This window comes from Anser brachyrhynchus (genome assembly GCF_964034855.1).
Source record: "Anser brachyrhynchus genome assembly, chromosome: Z".
NCBI lineage: Eukaryota > Metazoa > Chordata > Aves > Anseriformes > Anatidae > Anser > Anser brachyrhynchus.
In genome coordinates, this window is record NC_137697.1 from 18,869,125 (window position 1) to 18,890,139 (window position 21,015).

The following is a 21,015-nucleotide window of genomic DNA, read 5'->3' on the forward strand; positions in this document are numbered from 1 at the left end:
GTTTGCTCTCTTTGTTGCCTCATTTTTCAGAGGCACACGTCTGGCTCATCTCTATGCCTTCAAGAGCATCAGAAACCAGGAGGTAACTTTGTCAGTGGAAACAAAGAGCTCGAGAAAATTAATGAGAAAAGCTATTACTGAAAACAGTCTTTTCATCAAAGCTGAAGTCATCCAAGCACACCCTTACACTAACAAGGCGTCCCAGGGAGACACAGCTCTGGAGGAGGTTGGTGAAGGGATTCTCCGGCCACATCCAGTGCGCTCTTCTCTACAGGTTTGTTAAATAAGCACATTAAAATGTGTTATACAGTATAAGTCTGCAAAGGTCACTAACAGCTTGTTTTAATGTCTGTGACATATTGAGAGGTTTTTAACCCAAAGTCCTGGCAGTCTGCTCTCTTTTCGGGATCCCAAATTCATTTCACTTGAAGAGTGGGTCTGTGTGAACAACTGATCTGGGGGAAGAAGAAGGTCATGGAGGCTCAGTGCTTAAAATGTAAAGAAAAAAAAATCTAGTCAGCTTGTTTTTGCATTTCAGAACCATGCCATATTTTCTTCTCCTAAAGTCAGTCACATGAAAATTAGAGTCTTTTTATTTCATGCCAGGTTGTAACATGACTGTGATGGAGAGCACTTTGGCTTCCAACAGCCGTGTGTCGTGCTCCCTCTGTGGCAGCCAATGTCCCAAGATCCTCACAGTGCAGGTGCTCACCCCACCCAAGCACCAACATTGGTGGTGGCTTTGATTACGTCCGCTCATAGGTTGGGCAAAGCTCAACGTGTTTGTGCCTGAAGATAGCTCTGGGGAGCAGGGAGACTTATTCTCTCTCTCTCTTTTTTTTTTTTTTTCCTTTCACCCCTTTTTTCTGCTTTGTTGCAAGAATATTTTCTCAACAAGTAGGGTGAGCCTCTGAGTTTTGGCAATTAGGTGGACACCTCACTTGCAAGACTTTTTAAATTAAATATAAAATAATTAGATTAGACTTTAACAGTTTTATACACTTCTCATCAGGAAGAAAGTTAGAGTCTTCTGGCTTTCTGACTTAACCACAATTCAGCAGCACCAGTCCATTTTAATTCCAAAGCTTTAACACGACAGCTAGTTTAGCAGTTAAGTGCATTAGAAAGTGTAATGAATTATTGAACAGCGGTTGATAGTTTAACACTTGATCAATACACTGAAGTATTAAAAAAAATATTTGTAGGCTGAAAAGGTCTTCCTTTGCCAGCAGAGAGTGCTTAGGGCTATTTAGCCTTTCTGTCCTCCACAAGATAGAAAGCTATGGCCCAAAGGTCAGACAAATTCTTTAAGGATTTTATGTGTTTTGCAATTGTTAATTCCTTGAACACATTTTGGACTCATGCCTTTATCTACCTTACACATTTCTGTAAGTATCATATATATTCACTCTTGAATTTGGCACTTTCCATGGATGGAGGTTACCTTGTTTACAGTAAGCTGGTAAATGTTTTAAAGAAGATTACCACAATTACCTACATGAGTGTAACTCAAGTTGGCAGTAATGTTTTGCAAGTTTCACAGAAAAAAATAATTGGATACCTGATTTGGTATCAACTCATCACTTTGTCCTTGAGGAGGAGGGAAAGCCACTTAAGATCATATTTCTGATGCAGTGTTAATGGGATAAAACATTGAAACATTCAGGAATTCCCAGGATGGAAGACAAAAATTTTATGAGGGTATTTGTAATTCTTCCTTTCCCTCCTCGTGTGTGCTTATGCGTCCATCACAATGATTTAATCTAGAGGTTCATTTATTCAGGATGTTGTTCTAAGACGCAATTTAAGTTTACTGACAAGTAATAGCAGGGAGCCATACGGCAAAGCATCTTCAGTCAATTAAAGGAGAATTCAGGAGCAAACTTGTGTCTTGGCTAAGATAGTCAGCTCTTCTTATATGCTTCCTTAATTTCCTTGCTAAAATTTCTCTTTCTACCCACAGCAGATGCAATCGACACAGGTTTAGGAGACAAAAATATTTTCTTTTCTGCCTTGAATCACTATGGACATAACAGATTTAGTGAATTTATGATTTGTCTTGATTTTTCCCTGTTTGATTCTACAGATTGATTGCTTCTGTCCTCCTCTGTAAAAAACAAACAAACAAACAAACCCTATTTTGTGAAGATATTTGATGATGATAAGCATGGAAGAATCTATGTAAATGTAAATTTTATATCATGTTGATAGGTCAAAAGTGTTCTGGCATAATTTGATTAACAAGAACAAAAATTGCATAATAATTTGAAGAAGAAAAAAAAAGACTTGGCACTTGCACAGTTATTAATGTCATGCTCAATATTGCTCACTAGGTTTCCTGACATTAGGTTAATTAGTTCTTTTCTGGAGCAATCATGAAGCCATGCCAAACAAGAAAAGTTCCTCTCCTGTGGGTGGTTTAAGACACTCCAACAGCACTGGGAAATGGCATAAGCTTTACTATGCCAAAACCACGTTCTTGTTATTTTTGTTTTTAATAATTTTTAGACTGTTAATACGGTAATCCCATTGGGCAAAATACTAAGAGAGGTTGCCTGCCATGGTGACCAGAACCAGGTTATACTGGAGTGAAAATGCGTGCGTGCCTGTAAGTCTGCCTTGGGACATTATGTAATACTGTTAGAAACAGGTGGATATGTCACAATTAGGTACTGTGTATTGCAGTGTATTGCCATTAATGCACTTAGTAAGGCTGACCACATATATTTTTCGGTCACTTTAACTGATGTTTTCTATCAACAGTAAACAATGATCTAGGTAGCAGAAAGATAGTTAATTTCATGTGGATTTACAAAATGGGATAGGGCTAGGTCAGGACATGGAGCAGTGAGGCATCTCATATCCTTTGCTCCTGTATGGGCACTGTGGCTGGTTCAACACCAACCCCCGTGTAAATCTATAGGCCTGTACAGGTGCGTGGAGGCACTGGCCTGGAGGAAATGACCTCCAGTGAAAAGGGCCTGGAGATACTCTGTTTTTTTCTGTTGAGCAAGGTGCAAAGACTCTTGTGAATGTGTTGAGGCCTGTCTGAGTGAATGAGACCTGAAGAATGTCTGGGTGTAACATACTGCATCTGTCCTGCTCTGAGGAGTCTGGACATCTCCACCAGCCAGAAGCACTGTGCTACATATCCATAGACATCTTTGCTAGAGGAAAAAAAGAGGACTAGTTGATGTTAAATTCCCATATCCACTTTCTACTCCCACTGGAAAGACAGGAAAGGGTTTCCCCAAGGACAGGCAGGATTGAACCACAGATGGGGAATGAGGAGTTTCCACAGGATTCGCATGCTGTAACAGGGCAAAGGTGTCAGCCAGTGTATTCAGGAACAGCAGAGCTGCATGGCTACTGAAAGGAGCTCAGCTACTGGGAGCTGAGATGACACTAACCTTCATGGTTTCAAAATAAAACATGGATTAGGGTTCTACAGCACGCTCTTACTTTAAAAACAAATAAATAAAATAATTTTAAAAGGTTGTGGATGCCCTGAGAAAGACATTAGGTTGATGAAAAGGATTAATAAAATCAATTTTTACTGGTGCTGCTAAAAAACACCACAAAATATAAAAGGTCAGTAAGAGGCTTCATGTCCTAGCTGCACCCCTCAGAGTAACTGCCATCCAGGGCTATGAAGGGAAAACACATAAATCGCAAGATAGAATAAAGTCTACTTTTGTGAAGGCCTCATGTAATGAAGATTAGTTGAGTCCTGTGACTGCTCTGACCACAGTCCCTTGCCAGCATGCTGGTGCCCAGGTCCCCCTGCACGGGGACTTCAGCCATGCAGGTCCCTTCACTTGTAGGTAGCCTGTGGCAACCAAAGCATATGAGATGGTGGTGAAGGTAGTAATTTGGACTTGAGTGGCTGATATTTGTTTAATTGTTATTTTATAGTTGCTTAGGATGTTTAGTTACTGTCGTAAATATTCAATAAATCAAAAAAGATGCTCATGCTGTAGGTGAGGGCCATTCGTTGCTGCCTCTAAAGCCTCTGCAGAACAGTCACCAGATGTCTTGTGCTGCTGATCAAGTATTTTCGACTTTGTGACAGACTCCCATGCCACCCTGACAAGGACATTCCTGACTATTGCTGGGGTCTCAGAATTGCTGGCTTCCACCAGCCAGCCTATAAGCCAGAGGGACCAATTTTTAGATCTTTCCCATTTGAGTTACACTTTTTCCAGTGCTGGATATGTTGGAAACAGTTTTACCACCTAGAGAGATCTAGGTTCTTTTCTTGGAAGGAAAAATCTGTGAAGAAGCACTGGATCAAGTCTTGGTAGAGATCTTCTTCAGCACCTAACTGTGAGAGTGTGGAGGGCAAGATTCCACTTCCATCTAAAAGCCCCTGATTTTGCCTGGAGTAAAGTGCCTAAAGGTTGATACACACGGTCACAGCATAGTGTAATGGGAAAAAATCTGATAGGGCGATTACCACAAAATTGTCCCTGCCTGTACGCTCACTTCTGAGTGTACTTCAATTTACGGATCTAAAGTTAACTACATATGTTTTTATGCCAGGCTCAGGTCTTCCTAACTGTACTCTATGGAGGAAGGAAATGTTACACGGTTAATTACACAATTCCTTGAGGAACCAGGTATAAGATAGAAATGCTACCTAAGTTTTTGGTCTACTGTAGTAGCAAAATAAAACACTCCAATGATACGTCAAGTTCTGGTTGAAATTCAAAGATGCTTGTCAAAATCACTCTAAAATGGAAGTATTCAGAAGATTAGCAAGTTGAGATGAACCACTGTGTTTATTTTGTTACCCTAGATTATTCTCCTGAGCATTCCTGTCATTTGTGGTGTACTGCCTGCAAGCCTGATGTTTGCTAGCATATGTTTATATAAAGTTGGCTATAATTAAGCAAACTTGAGATGTTTGACTAAACTCTCTGATTTAGATATCAAGTAATTAAGTAATGACTACTCTGTTTGACATGCTTCTGCTGCATAAAAACATGATGAAAGTGTTTGGGGTGAAATAAAGTATAAAGGCTGAGTGTCTGTAAAGAAGATGGAGACAGCCTGACAGACAGAGGAGGATGTTGTGGGCAGTGCTTTCAGCAGCTGCATGAGCATTCCCAAAACCTGGGCTATGAGTCTGACCTTACAGTTTCTCTGCATTTAGTCCCTCTCAGACTGTGTTTCTGGGAAGTCACCCTGGCTGCTGAAGAATGGATGGATGTGAAGGGGCCCAACTGCCCCAGGGGCAGCCAAGCAGAGAGAGGGGAAGCACGGGTACACCATACTGCTTGAGCCACATGGCCTCATTTGCCAAGATGTTGCAAGGCCTGTGTCAGAAATACGTACAAGCTGGTGTTTCTTCTCTGTCTGATGAAGGAACGTAGCTGAAATGCAGTCCATTAGGCCTTCTTGGGAGGAGTGAGGAATGGTAAAGAAGGAGAGAGGACCAAAGGAAGAGGAAGTCGGCCACATCGCCACTCCCCAAAATGGTGCTTGGCACATGGTGCTGGGCCTTGCTTGTCCCCCCTGGTGCAGGCCAGACACCTGGTCTGGAGTGGGCGTCCAGCGATGCTCATGCCATCTCTCCTTCCTCAGAATGACCTTGTCTCCACCACTGTAACAAGTCTGGTTTTCAAAGCTTACTTTTTATTTTAGGGAGAGCAAAAGGTATTGCACTTCAGTGGCCATTAGTAAATGGATAGACACAAGCTGACAAGATAAAGTAGAAAACTGTCCCCTGTTATTTACAGTAGTGATCTCCAATGAATATAAAATATATTCTTCTTTTGTGCCAGAATGATTCCCTTAATTTTCAAGATCTCCCTCCTCTAAAGAATCTGGCTTCTTTATTTTGTTTTTTTATTTTTTTGGAGGGAACAATGCAGAATGGTAGTTTGTTGTGTCACAGTTAGAGGGCTGTTTTCTCTGCTCATCAAAACTGGACAAAAAGGTCCTTGTTGTCAATGGATACATAGCCTTGATGACAAAGTGCAGAAAGGTTTGCAAAGGCTAGCAGTTGATTAAATGTTTTAATTTAAACTGTCATTTATTTATTTAATGCACCACTAAAAGCTTACCACTGTTCAGAGTGAATTGTTCTGTTAATAGTAATGGCAATAGTTTCCACTTACAGTAAAATATAGCCTTCTTACCTCTTTTTTGTTACTTTTTTTCTTATGACTCTTTATAATGGTTTTAAATGTAATTGAATAAAATGTTCTGTTAAAGACATGACTGGCCTGCAAATAGGTTTAGCTGTTGTAGTGTTGCCAATGGAGAAAATTAAGAGTTCTGTTAAGAAATCAATGAAATGTTCCTTTAGCCATGAAAGAAACCAGTGTACCACTGTTCCCTTCAGGCCACTTCAGGCAATCCCATTCGTAGACGGTGCTGGTAGCACTGTCACTGGTAGCTGATGCCTGTCCTTACCAGAGCTGGCTGCACCGAGGGATGGGTGGGAGCTGGCTTCTCCAGGCTGGAACTGTAAGTTTTGCATTGAGAGAAAACATCCCCCTAATATCTGACATTAAAACAGCCACTTTTATTTAAGGACTCACAATGTTTTACAGGCCTTAGCTAATGAAGCCGTACAACAGCCTGCAGTGCACGGTAGGGAAGTGCTATATGGAATTATTAAATTGAAGTACTGCCAGTTGGCAGGAAGCCCTGTGAGAGTCCTCCTGCTGATCCACAGTGCACAAGTGAGAGACCTGCTTATATATCTGCTTGGCTACTCTCCATTGTCAAAAGTAGACAGTCAGATCCCCTCTGAAGGTGTGAAGGGGATGTTTCAGTTGTGGTGTGTTCAATAATAACATTGAGATATAATTCTGTGCTTGTAAAAATAAACAACTGCCCGTTAAAGCAGCTGATGAAAAAGATGTTCTAACTGTGCTCAGTGCTGCAGCCCTGCACCTAAATGTTGAGACTCCACTCGTCTCCTTCATGTAACTTCTGCATTTTCTGTGGGTTTACAGAAATGAAACAGAAAGGTTGAAAAAAATGTATATATGTTTAGTCTTTCTCCAGGTAAATGCAGGAGGTGTGCTGGGTTAGGGCAGGGTGGTAGGCAATGAGAATTTACCAACATAACCCAGGTCGACCTGACAGCACAGTGGTGCGAAGTTGTGTTTGAGTAATCTGCATCCACAGGGTAGCCATGCAGAAGGAAAGGCTGATAAAAAACAACAGGTAATATTTTAGCTGAAAAGTGTACATCAAAGAACGGTAGTACTGGCTGCTAAAAAAAAATCACTAGCCAGACATCTCAGTGATAAAACAAGCAAATGTTTTAAAGGCGTCACAAAATTTAGGCAAGTTGAGGCATTAAAAAGGCTGTCTCTTCATACAGTATTTGCACACTGGGCCCCCACAGCAGCAGAGACAAGCATGCACTCACAGGTGAGAGGGCAAGGGGCTGACCCACAGGTGACCATGGAAAGCTCAGGAGTCACAAAGAAGGGTCTTGGTGGCTGAATGAAGGGGGAAAAAAGAGACATGGGGAGAAAAAAAGAAAAGAAAGGAAAAAGGAAAGGAAAGGAAAGGAAAGGAAAGGAAAGGAAAGGAAAGGAAAGGAAAGGAAAGGAAAGGAAAGGAAAGGAAAGGAAAGGAAGGAAAGGAAAGGAAAGGAAAGGAAAGGAAAGGAAAGGAAAGGAAAAGGAAAGGAAAAGGAAAGGAAAGGAAAAGGAAAGGAAGAAAAGGAAAGGAAAGGAAAAGGGAAGGAAAGGAAAGGAAAGGGAAGGAAAGGAAAGGGAAGGAAGGGAAGGGAAGGAAGGGAAGGGAAAGGGGAAGGGAAGGGAAGGGAAGGGAAGGGAAGGGAAGGGAAGGGAAGGGAAGGGAAGGGAAGGGAAGGGAAGGGAAGGAAGGGTAAGGGAAGGGAAGGGAAGGGAAGGAAGGGAAGGGAAGGGAAGGGAAGGGAAGGGAAGGAAGGGAAGGGAAGGGAAGGGAGGAAGGGAAGGGAAGGGAAGGGAAGGAAGGAGAAGGGAAGGGAAGGGAAGGGAAGGGAAGGGAAGGGAAGGGAAGGAAAAGGGGGAAGGGAAAAGGGAAAAGGGAAAAGGGAAAAGGGAAAAGGGAAAAGGGAAAAGGGAAAAAGGGAAAAGCTGAGCCTCTTTAACACCTCCCAACAGCCCTCAAAACTTAGTCAGAGGATGCCTCTGTCTGCCTTGTGCATCTGGTTCAACTGCAGGATTGGTTTTCCTCTGCTTAGCAGGAACAGCGCTGGGGCCTGGCTGTGACCATGGTGGTGCTTTTGTCATCAATGTCCTCAGAAAAGAGTGTGCATCTGTGGAGATGGTGGTACTGGTTAGAGGTGGTTGCAGTGGTGGTGGTAATGGTGTAGTGGTAGTAGTGCATGAGGTGGTGGTCGTGACGGTGGTGGTGGTGGTGGTGATGGTGCTGGGTTGCAGCATGACTCTCAGTGCCTGGGGACCTGCACATCATGAGGCCATTGGCCCCATGCTCCTGTGTACACAAATGCTGTACACAGCAGCTGCCAGCGCTGTTTTTCTGCTGTCAGACACAATTGTTGGTGCTCCCATGTCCTCTCACCTTGTGATGGATTTGGCCTGCCTTTTTAATCTGAACTTCCCTGCAGTTTCACGACCACCAGCAACTCTAAACCTGGGCCCAAACTGCAATACCCCATCTCTCCTGTTTTGCAGGGCTTGGTGAAACTTGGTTCCAGGCTTTGACTCAGCCACGTAGAGGTAGAAGCATTTGACCTGTTTGAACCTTAATGGGCATTTCCTCAGGCTTTCTGGGGCAGGGCACCCCGACATTAACGACATACTGGTGGACATGTTCTTGTGCTCTGCACATTTTTCACAAGCTGCCTGGGCTTGTTTTAGATATAATAATGCTGATGTGTTTTTGTAAAGAGCAGAATGTGTTTGAGTCACACAGTACGCTTTGCTCTTTCTCATTCAGGTTTCAAGTAGGCATACTATTTACAGCTATCATTATAAGGAATAATCCTTCAGGCAAATCTAACATGCAATTTCTTTATAGTCTCTGTGAGCCTGGAACATCACAGTCAGATTCCAAAATGGTCATAAAATTTTGCTCATCTTTTCATATTTATTTTATTAGGGCAGGACCCTCTGAGGAGCTTATTTTTATAGCTCTTCTTTCATTGTGGTTTTCAATGAAACACATTTTTTAGAACCAAGCCAACGAATTCAAACACTTGATTTTTTTTTTTATTATAATTTTGCAGATGACTCAAATGTTTCAATGCAGTATCTAAATATGTGCATTGTGTACTTTCTGTAACAGCTTTTAGTAGGGCACTTTGCTTCAATGCCTACAATGTTTTCTGAGTTCTCCCCCTTTCCTAACTGCCTTAATTTTCTGTTTCCTTATTATTGCTGTACATTAACTCTTGTCTTTGCTGCTGGTGGGCATAACTCTTAAGTTATGAGTTATAACTCTTTATGCCACCAGGCATTTTCATTCTAGACTTAATTTCTGTAGACCTTTCCTGACTCTTAGCCATCACCTTCACCGTCTTTGCCCTTGTCCAGTGGGTGTGTGTACGCAGTTACAAAGCATGGCTTTTTGAGACTCAGTCAGGATGCATAAATTCTGTAGGTCTTTGACCCAGCCCTATAGCTGTGGACTATGGCTATATTTGGATTTACATCCTGAACAGCTACATCCAAGTGATCAGGATCATAAGATCATTTTGACCGTTTTTATATCAGCTTCATTACTTAATTGTTGCCTTGTTTGAAAAGACAATGTGTTTTGGGCAGGATGAATGCTTTTCAGTACATGCATTGAAAGTGACACACAACCAGCTGCTGAGGAGCCATTGTGGCTGCCTCTTTCCTTCAGGGAGAAACTCATGTGGGCACTGTCACAGCATCCATGTGGGTTTTGCCTTCCACATGGGACACTGCTTTTAGCTGAGCTGCTCAGCCACAGCCCCCTGTCCCTTATATGAAATGGTGGCAAAGCCTTCTGCTTGACCTTAAGTCCAAAATAAAGCCAAAGTGTCTTCCCACTGCTCTCAGTACTGTCCTGATTGGAAGGGCTTGATTCCAGAAGAAATGCACAAGGGAAGCCAGAGGAAACCACATCACTCTCCCCTGCACTCTGTATGCAAAATCCAGCTGTAATTGCACACTTGGTGCTTACGGAAACTTTATAATTCTTATGTTTCAGAGGACAAATCACATCGTCTTTGGCTGGCTGTTAAGGAGTCAGAGATACAGCTGGCCAAGGAGGAATATAACATTTGTATTGCTTTACATTTGTATTGCTTTCTCCGTTTGTGTCACATGCCCTCACAGCAGTCCATGCTGCTCTTTTTTTTTTTTTTTTTTTTGGGTGGGGGGAAGCAGGATGAAAGATCACTGAATGTGCCAAATGACAGTGATGATCTGTAGACTAAATTTTCAAGGAAAGGCAGTTTGAGTATCAGGCAGAGCGAAGCTGAATTCTGCTGTTTGCATCTGCTGGATACAACTTGGATCTATTATTTCCATTCACTTTCAACACTATATAAAGATTGATTGGACATTCCATCACAAGCTGATACTGCTTCATACTAACCACTGCAAATCTCACAGAACACCTCACTTTTTGACAGTAAGTGAAAGATGCCGGTGCTAAGGCATCTCGGTCGAGTGGATGTGCAGGCATCTGTTCCGAGCACAGACCGGTTTTGTCAGCACTGCAGTTTGGAAGCTCTCCCTCTAGGTCTAGGGTCTAGAGCAAGCCTGTGTAGGCATAACCCAGAGCTGCGCTGGCTGAAGGTGGGGGAAAGGAAGAGGGAGCGAGCCAAAGCTGGGGAAAAAAGGCAATGTGCTGATTCAGCAGGCCACATATCCCACTTACAACCTGGCTCAAAACACTGGGGCCTCAGTGCTCAGCACAGCTGGAGGTGAAATGCAAGCAGGGCTGTGCTAACCCTGGTGGGGAGAGGCATACTGCTCTTTTATAAGACAGTATCTGAGGAGAAAAACTTTCTAGTGGCTTCAGGAAACATTCCTCCTTAATGAGGGCATATAAAGGGAATTTCAAGGGATGAAGACAAGCAACAGAAAGGTGAAAGGGATCTAAGAAGTCTATTAAAGAAAATACATGTGAAGGAATTGTGTGGGAAGTGTCATCCCACTACTAGAGAGTTATCTAAGCTAAAACATGCCCCAGGAAATCTCTTGATGAAACAGATGTAAACTGCTTAATTGCAGGACTGTACACAAGTTTCTGTTGATTATCATTTTAATTAGCAATGACAGAAGAAAATCTTCTCAGTCATACCATAAAATTCAGAGGAGATCCTGTGGAGATAGCTTTGAACATATAACAGAAAATATTTTAAGATTAGCTACTGTAGGTGCCTTGGATCTAAGTCTTTTCTTGCACATCTATATTTAGTTTCTGACTGCTCCTCTGACTACTTCTCCCCTTACTTCCAAAACTATATTATGAACGTACCTTCTTGGCAAGCTCTGGTCTGCATGGCACTGAATGGGTGGCACCCAGAGCCAGCTGGGGACATTCCATTTCCCTATGGGATAACAAGGGAAAGTGGAAGCATTGGTTTTAAAACCAGAAAACAAGACATGTCTTCCAGTATCAAGGCAGACAGTGGCTCTCTGGGTCTCCACCCTGCTGTTAACTCCACCAAACAAACAAAAGATCAGCAACAACAACAAAAAAATTACACTCAGGAAATACACTGGGTTTTCTTTGAGGCTAAAGCCTATGTCCAGGTATTTGAGGACACGGTAGGAAAAGCAATGGCAGTTTCCATGGCCTCCCTCAGAGGAGGGATTCTGTCTTCCAGCCTATGAAAGGAGAAAGGAGGTCTGAAACCAGAGAGGGCCTACAGACACAGGATGGATGTGAAACAATACTAAACATATAAGCATATACTCAGAGACCTCTGGTTCAGGGCCAGTGGTTGTGACTATCATTTGAATAACCATGGAAAAAAATTTGGGAATTCATGGAAATTCTCTTGCCTCCTAGGGAAACGGAGCTTCTGAACTAGGCTTGAACACATTGTTCAGAGGCATCCTTGACTCTGTTTGAGACGGATCCATCTTCATGAGTGACCGAACACGAGGGAGGATCCACTTTTGGCCTCTAGTGCTGAGCTCAGCCGGGGGAGTGCACTCAGGTTTACACCTAGAGCTGTGGCCTTCCTGTTACCAGAGGCTCCTGAATTCAACTTCTTCTCCTGAATTATGGCTTTTCATGGGCATGGAGAGGACAATGTATCCAGGAAGGACAGAATACAAGTCTTTTTTGTGCTTTTTCCAAAACGATGGTTCTTCAAACTTTTACAAATGTAGCAAGCAGCTGGACAGAAAGAAGCTTCCCTGTCCTTGGTGTAGGCCAGCAAACACGTGCTGCCTACGGTCACCTGTATGCGAATGTATTTTTGTTTAGGTGCCTGGGCTGGTGGAAAAGCATGTCCCTGGTGGTGTTGTTCACCCCCTGTTAGAAATGACAGAACTGGTCAGCAGTTTTCTTTCTGAATGAGCAGTGGGGTGGTGGAGCTGCGACAACTCCCTGGAGGAGCAGCTGGAGGGGCAGGGGATGCAGGGCCTGGGTACACAAGCTGGCTGATGGTGCACTGCCCCTGTCTGCACCCACGTTGCTGCCTTGTGTGCCCTGCGATGACACTGCACCAGCTCCACCATGTGGGCCTGAACGGATCCACCAGAGCTGCTGGCCAAGTAGATCTGGTACAGATCCCAGCCCTGAGTCAAGCCTCTAATGACCACAGGCCCCTGACATATTTACAGTGGTAAACCTACCACCACACATCATGTTTACCAGCCATGGGATTCAGAAGCGGTTAAAATAATGCCAATGGGGCATGAAATCAGGCATAAGTGTCAGGACTGGAGAATGAAAACTGCCTGCTTATTAAAATTTTGCCATTGGTGAAGAGTGAGAAATAACATAGCTGGTATGGACTTGCTAGAAATATAGCAAGATTGGCTAATAGAGGCTTGTTTTGGAAATGTTACACTGTCCCACTGCAAACATCTGCTTGGTTGCATATCTCCCTGAAGGGCTCTGTCTCTAATAGCAGCTCAGCTTCTTTAGAAAGTGCTGGAAGAGTCACTGGAGAAACTGCAGCTCACTTTTACAGGAAAAGTAGTTGCCTATAATCTTAAGTGTTGAGGGGATGTGCTCCCAGAGGGACTGTGTAAAGGCTGGAAGAGAGCTTTCCCACTGAGCCGTGGCAGCTGGTTTAGTCACTGGGACCGACTCTTTCTACAACCACACTTTTCCCATAAAGTGACCACAGCAGGGAAAAAAAAAAAAAAAAATTGAGATCAGTCAAAGGATACAGCAACGGGGGAAAAAAACGGTTTGCATTTTTTGCAAGTTTCAAGGAGGGTAAGAAAGTTGGAAAAAAACTGTGGTTGACTGGCTTCCTAAGAGGTGGGTAATGGTGTTATGAGAGTTGGGGACCACATTTGCCCAAGGCAATGCCAGCAGAAACACTTCCCTGCCTCACATGGGCAAAGAACTGTGACCCACACCCTGAGAGCAGCCTGGCAAAGGGACCCTGGGTCACCCCTTGTTCATACCTCAAGGTGTCACCCAGGGCAGGCAGAGCTGATATTTTCCTAACCCTGCTCCCCAGCTTAGAAGCTGTAGCAGCAGAAATTGTAGCTGAGAACCATGAGGCTTCAGGTGGAAGGAGAGAAGCTGAAACTGAAGTTTGGAAGAAAGAGAATACACAGGCAGGAAAGGAGGAGGGAGCACTGTATTTGAGTCAAGTTAAAACACCTGGACGACTTCCAAGACTGGGAGTTTGACTTTGGGTGCATGAGCTGGCTGGGCGGTAAGAAGGTACCCTGTGTTTCGAGCAGAGAGGGTGAGGGTGGCTGGATGGTCTGCTCACCCATTTGGTCACCTGCCTTCCATTTAACTATTGTAGGCATCTTGGCCACCAAGCCTGTGGTATGCTGCTCTACATGTAGGCTTCACTGCTGATTGTCTTACTGATGCCCACAGAAACAGTTAGAATGCCATCGATTTACATATAGATTGTTTAAACAGCCTTTTGGTTTTCAGATTGATCTAGGGTTGGGAAATGCAAAAAGAATAGTGGGAGAGAAGGGATTTAGTCCTGTGGTGGGGTAGACCCTCTGATGAGACAGCAATCAGAAGTCAGTTCAGTCACTTTTCACAACTGAGGAGGTGCAGTCACGCCTTCCCAAAAATATGGCCAGCAGGTACGAAATAGTAAAAAGTTTTTAAAAAAATAACAATAGATGGACAAATACAGGAGAAAAAGAGCTGGCTTAACATGAGATCCTGTAAGGAGAAGTCACGTGAGGATTTCCCAGGAGTGGGTTTTGGGTAAATCCCAGGCTGGGGATACGGCCAAGTTAGACCACTGCACACAAAGACCTGCAATGTTGTATCTCTCCAGGATAAGGCATAAAATGGGCAGATGGCCGTGGCTTGCTTCCTTGTGGTTTGGCCTGGATCCATGAAAGGTTAGTTTAGTAAAAACAGCTGCAGGGAAAGTTGGCTTCTAAGTCCCTTGGGGGAAATGAATTCACTGAGGCCCATGGAGGAGGAGCAGAGCCTAATGGATGAAGAAGGAATGGGGTGACTGTGCAAACTCTTCACCTCAGCTCCAAGTTATTGGTGATTATCAGAAAAAAAATGAGACTCTCTTCAATCTGTTTTGTTTGATGTGTTTCATATTATATTTTATAAACAACAGAATACAATCTGGTGTCTTGCCTTCCATTTTTAAAACGTTTTAATAGTTTGTAAGGTGAAGCATGCACACCCCTGATCACCAAACAAAAAGAGCATAGCTAGATCCTGGAGAGGAGAGGTCCCTCCCCTGTCCCTCTGGTTGAGCCTTGACCTGTAGCATCACCTCCCAGATCCATGTGTCAGATCCATCTGGCATCTGTGGATTTGGCATAGTACCCCCAAAAAGGCAGATGGCAAGGAGATCCCACACCTGAAATGGCTTCCCAGGAGATTTGTTCTACAGCCTGGGAAGTGGATGCCTGATCTGACGACAACCACAGTGCATGGCTATCAGGATACAAAATCTCTGGCTCAGGTATGGCCCAGGACCATCCTCTGGCTTGGAAGACTGCTTTCCTTGACAAGGTAAGCTAACTGGGAAAAATGGTGGTAGTCTCCACAACCTGTACCGTATCCAGTGAAGATGGGTTATAATACCTCCCCTACAAAATAGTTAGAACACAGCTGTATGCTTGGTTACTTCCTAGGGAAGCTGAAGGCTCTCACTAACTGGAACACTGTTGTACCTCTTAGCAGTGTCTGTAGGGAAGGGCAAAAGGTATCATTTTCTTTTCAGGGTATGAATGCTCACTCCCTTTTCTTTTTCCTCACCCACAGGAAAAGTAAGTCTTGGAGAATCAGTAGGCAGATAACCGTTCCCAGAAGTCTGGCCTGCTCTATCTCTTTTAGGACATAAAGCAATCACTTGTCAGAAGCAAAGGTTACAGCAGAACTGTTAGCTTAAAGCAGCTCAGCCCAACCACAACACGTGACCCTGCCAAAGTGTGGGAAGAGCTTGGAATAAACCTGAGACTGTCATCCTCAGGAAGGAAAGCTTTCAAAATGTGGCCAAAGATATTGTGGGCCTGAGCAGCACAATTTTGGAAGGCATAGATAATTGTACTGGCAGAAGACACTTGACATTATCATTGTCTGGTGATGTCTCCAGGTGGGGCAGTGGCAGGGTGTCTGCTTCCTCCCATGCCTGGTTTCCTCTGGGAGGTCCTCACAGACCAGGGGGTTACTTTTCTGTTCCCTCTTCCCTAGTTCATTGGGAAAATGTTGGGTCATGCCCTTTATGGTCTTCAAAGTAGCATTAGACCAATGGCCCAATGGAAAAATTTGGAAGATTGATTAAAAAGAAATTGAGAGTTTATTCCACAACCTCTGCAGAACTGGAGCAAATTATCAATTCTGTGTCCACAGCATGGGGCTCTCTTTGTGCTGGTGTGAGGTATGAGAGATATATGTCCTGGGCTAGCTGTGACCCACATAGAAGAGATCATGCACAAAATGGGGGGCTGTAGGGGAGAGTGTTACCTAAATGGAGCTTTTGGTGTGGAATCGTAGAATCATTTAGGTTGGAAACAATCTGCAAAGTGTGTTGGAAAGATCCTTCCACCTAGTCTGTAGGCAGCTGGAGCATTTTACCTTACTGGAACATGCTGACCCCTGTCAAATACTTTTTTTTTTTTTTTTTTTTCTGCTGCAGCATTCCTTAGGGAAACTTTCATGAGCAGAATGATGGTCTTTGTTTAGAGGAAAAAGAAACAGTTCTTGGAGGGTCTGTAAGAAGCAACGTATATAGAGTGTCTGTATATACATATGTATGTATATATGCATAGTTCCTCAATTTAGCATATGGAGTTAAGATGGAAAAAGCTAATTTTGAATCTACCAACCTTGAAAAGCCTTTCAAAGACATATTTCTTAATGCAGAGCCAAAACACGAGAATCTGACCTAGGTTGGTTTATACATATGAGCAAAAATATTTACTCAGCTAGTAAGTATTTGATTAACCTTTGTTTATTGCTTCAAGATGAGAGACAGTTAAAATACAGGAACTCGTGGATTATATTTTTGCTTTTTGGCTAATGTTCACTTCCTCCACAGAAAAAAAAATATGGTGTAGTTAGGGAAAGTATGTATCTCTTTCTCATCTCAAAACCTGTATTTCAAATTCCAGAACTTAACTCAGGAGAAATGTAGCTATTTGCTTTGTCCTGAAAAGTGAAGTAGAGGATTGCTACAGGAGATCTGAGGCTGTGTGTCACATAACCCTCCCCTGCCCCCCAACCCTAATGAGGCAAGCACGGAGGTACAGGCAGAAGCACGTGCAAAACTTCTGCTTTCTGGGTGGGAGGGAGATTTGGATTTCTTTATCTTCCTTCCTTCCTTCCTTCCTTCCTTCCTTCCTTCCTTCCTTCCTTCCTTCCTTCCTTCCTTCCTTCGTTCCTTCCTTCCTTCCTTCCTTCCTCCCTCCCTCCCTTCCTTCCTGCCTTCCTCTCTTCCTCTCTTCCTTTCTCTCTCTCTTTCTCTCTTTCTCTCTCTCTTTCTCTCTTTCTCTCCTTCTTCTTCTTCTTCTTCTTCTTTTTTTTTTTAAATGATAAAAAAACTAAGCAAAGTCAGACACTAGCCTGAGCCTTTTTATGCACTTTCTGTTTCTGAGACTTTGCTAGCAAGATGTTTTACAATTTAAATTTGTGGAATTCAAAGGCAGGACACAACCCCCTTTTTATGCAGTGCACTGCTGCTAACAAGACCCACCTGCCACAGCCAACTGCCTTGCTGACATGGGTCAACGCAGCATCCCTGCTCCCTGCTCCTCCATTAGGGCCTCAGCATATGCCACTTTGAAAGCTGCCATGAAATCAGTTCTTTTGTCCTGAATAATCTGATGTAGGTGTTTTTTAATATGGAGAATGTGGCGTGCTGCTGGCTGCAGGAACTGGACTGAGAAGAGATTGGTTGGGAGGAGGCATGGCCCAGCTGAGCTCCACTGGAAGCTACACCTCACATTGTAGTGGATTAAGAAAAATGATCACTGCTATGTGAACTTGATGGACAGGAACATCCTTCTTGATAAAGTAGATCGAGAACTTATACTTGGGTGTGAATGTGTGACCAACCAACCAAACTTCAGCCAAATAATTAACATTATTATTATTATTATTATTATTATTATTATTATTATTATTGAATGGAATAATTCTGCTCAGTAAGGATAGACTGAATTGGATTGTTTGCCTGCCTGAGTAACTTGTCACTTGAAGATCACTTCAGAATCAGGATTGTCAAGGGAAGAGCACTCCAATGCAATTCCACAGGCCACCGTCAGAAAGAGCTTTTATTGGAGTAAGTTGTTTGGCACTGGAGTCACAAAGAGTCTGTGTCTTAGGTGCACGTAGAGGCAAAGGTTTTATTGAGTTCTAGTGTCATACAAGGATGTGGAAAAGACCTAAGGTCTTCTTTATTGCATTTGCAGAGCAGCATTTGTAAAATAGCAGCTGTTAGAAGGTGCTTTAGACAAAAACATGAACGCACCCATGAATAATAGGAAGGGATCCTTACAAACAGCTGTGCTGGCTTTCCAGGAGGAATCTCCAAAGCCAGATTACATTTCTCAGTAGACTCCAGGTCAACTGGTGATCATGAAGGTGGTCCCAGGCAGAATTTTATGAAGCAGCCAGCACTGGCGTTTCCATTGTAACCATTTGTTCCCACCCAGGACACCATCTCCAGAGCCTGCTCCTTGCAAGATTCAGGTTAAGCACTGCACAGTGCATTTATTTAGCAAATGTCAGTCTTTCATTGTTACCGTAAACTCTTAACTGAAGTTTTCTGGCTCAAATGAAGAACTAGATATGTTTTTTTTTTTTTTTTTTTTTTTTTTTTTTTTTCCAGCTGGCTCAGGTCCCAGAAGACCTCACAGCCCAGCCCCACATGCAGCTGCGGTGGTAGAGGTAGAGGCCAGGCAGGACTGTGCATGGCCTCACAATTCATTGCACTGTGCAAAGGACAGTATCGCCCCTTGTGTCTGTGCCCAGGCTCATTTATTAACATTTGTGTTTGCTTTTCTTGCTAGGACACCTACACAATTACAGCACCAATTAGATGACCAACTTCCACTCCACTCCACGCCCGCCCCCCCCCCAAAAAAAGAAAAAGTACGTAATCTCAATTTTGATGGAGTGCTTTGTTCCTTATTCTACTCCTCTTAAATTTAGTGTTTTGGAAGTTCTTACTGAGTTCCAGAGCAATTCAGTCTGTTCCTGCAGCCATGGGCCTGGGAAGTGGGGAACCCCTGGGACACAGGTTGGAGCTGAGCGGTGATGAGGAGAGGTGCTCAGAGATGTGCTCCTTCCCAAAAACTAATCAGCTAATGAATGTTTCCAGGTGCAACAGGGGAAGTAGGTTGCCCAGGGCAAACAGCAAAACCATATTTCTCCTGCACCCACTGGGGTTTTGGCTCGCCCCAGGCTTGGCATGTTTGGGGAGCAGAAACCCCCCTTGTTACCAGCTCTGGGCTTACCTTGGCAATGCACTACAGAAGTTTTCCCATCCAGGAATGTCTGTAAGACTGCCAAGTGGGAACACAAGAGTAGCTTTGGTACTGTTCCCCCATTACAACATGCTCAAAATGCAGTGTAAGTGTAGATACAGTTTTTACTGAATCCAACAGGTTCAGTACGTGCTAGCTGAATGTCTGAATGTTAAAACAAGCAAACAAGCAAACAAACACTGCAAACCTGGCCTAAAAGAAGGTTTGGTCATTTTGTTTGTTGTGGAGTGGGCAGAGTAGAGCAAGGCTGATGGATGGAAAGTGTTCTTTAGAACATGAGAGCAGAAGTTAGGAATCCAGGTGGAACCTGAGTTCAAACCAGTGCTATGCACCACTCACTTGGAGACCTGTGTCAGGCCCCTTGACCTCCCTGTGCTCTAGCAAACCAAACTGCGAGTTCGTTTGCAAGCTGAAAACTGGATGCTCCATCCAGGAGAAGCTGGCTCAGGCATAAACTCAACCTTGTGTGTCTTTCTCTGAGTAGTGCTCATCTGACCACCGGTCACAGCAGATGAAATTGCAGTGGTCTTTGGGATTAAGTTTGGCTCAGACTTTTTTCCGTTTTTTGTTTTTGTTTTTATTTATTTGTTTTATTTTTTTTTAACATTATTCTGATTATCATCAGAGGAGAGAAGTGCAGGCTGAATTACTGTCTTGAAGTGAAGCAAAACTTTACAACCAAATTACTCATCCTCCGGAGAAATCATTTAGCACCTTGGTTGTAAGTCAGAGGATGGGATTGCAATAGTCAGACCCAGATGTCTGTAGGGAGTTTCCTGCAGAGACTTCTTCCCCCAGTAGCAATTGTTAGGCCACATTCATCACCAGTAAAGCACCACACCACAAGCAATTGAAACAACTGGTCAGATCATGCTTTGGGAAATAATATGTCCTTTCAAATTTTCAGCTTTCTGTTTCTGGCACTTCACGAGCAATATCTGCTGCCTGCTTCTGGTGCATTACATCTTTTCCTCCTGCCAGTGTATGTGTCTTCTTGGCTTTCAGTCCTGTGGTGTCAAAACACCTTTGGGACATTGGTGGGCTGCAGAGAGTGCTGCAAGAAACTGTGGGAACTCCACATCAGTTGTGTGCTATACACAGAAGACCAGCAGGGAAAAGGAACAAGCCCAGTCCTCAGAGGCATGAGGGAAGGTCTCCGCACCTCCTTATGCACTGTTTGGTGAGGTGTCAGAGCCTTACTGCGAAAGAAGGTGCTGATAGAATGTGCAGATGCAGGGTTATTTTTGAGCTAGTGTGTCTGTGACTGTATTCTCTTAGTCCCGATACTTTGGTCAAGTGTCAGGGACATCTTTAGACTATTTCATCTGCATATACAAATCACATGTTTGGTTTTTTTTTTTCCAGACCAGATATTGATATTCTACAGCACTGAGCAAACCTCATGTCCATGCTTTCTGTTTCGCTTTCTGAGTCTTGGGACGAATAAAGTAACAGTATGATACTGATCTGAATACAGAAATGACTTCTTAAAAGTGGTTTTTCTTCAAATATTAAAGCTATGAAATTAACTAATTGGCTAGATAATTAGCTAATTTTCATACCTAAGGGACATATTTGTATAAGACAGGTCTTTTTTACCTTTTATGTGTCAAGAGAATGAGAAAATTTTGAAAAGAAAAACTGCATGAAAGGTTTTACTTAGTTCTCAAAATTACTGGTATTTTGGTTGAATCTAAAAAAAAAAAAGGAATTCTCAAACATTTGTAAAATTGGGACAATCACTTGGATAGATCAGATCTGTGTACAGTAGTGAACTGAATTATATGGCTCAAGTTAAAGGTATGACAATTACATAAAATTTGTGAGAGAACAGAATCAGTCCCTATATCTTTGGAATTCATACAGCTCTGTGATTTATGGTAAATAAGGATAATAATAATAATAATAAAATGTTTGGGGCAGACAACTTTTA

General features: G+C 43.2%; 1 long non-coding RNA gene across 12 annotated transcripts in view; it reads left to right on the forward strand.

Moving 5' to 3' along the window:
* The window catches only part of LOC308185749, a 55,358-nt gene that overhangs the window by 23,876 nt on the left and 10,467 nt on the right, over window positions 1-21,015 (forward strand). For 6 of the 12 annotated variants that reach the window (XR_013943721.1, XR_013943722.1, XR_013943725.1 and 3 more), the window contains one exon: window positions 31-7,661. This is a non-coding gene — a long non-coding RNA (uncharacterized lncRNA). Of the gene's footprint in view, window positions 1-30; window positions 7,662-11,970; window positions 16,978-21,015 lie in introns of those variants that run through there. The other 6 variants (XR_013943723.1, XR_013943724.1, XR_013943718.1 and 3 more) reach the window with 5 other exon arrangements.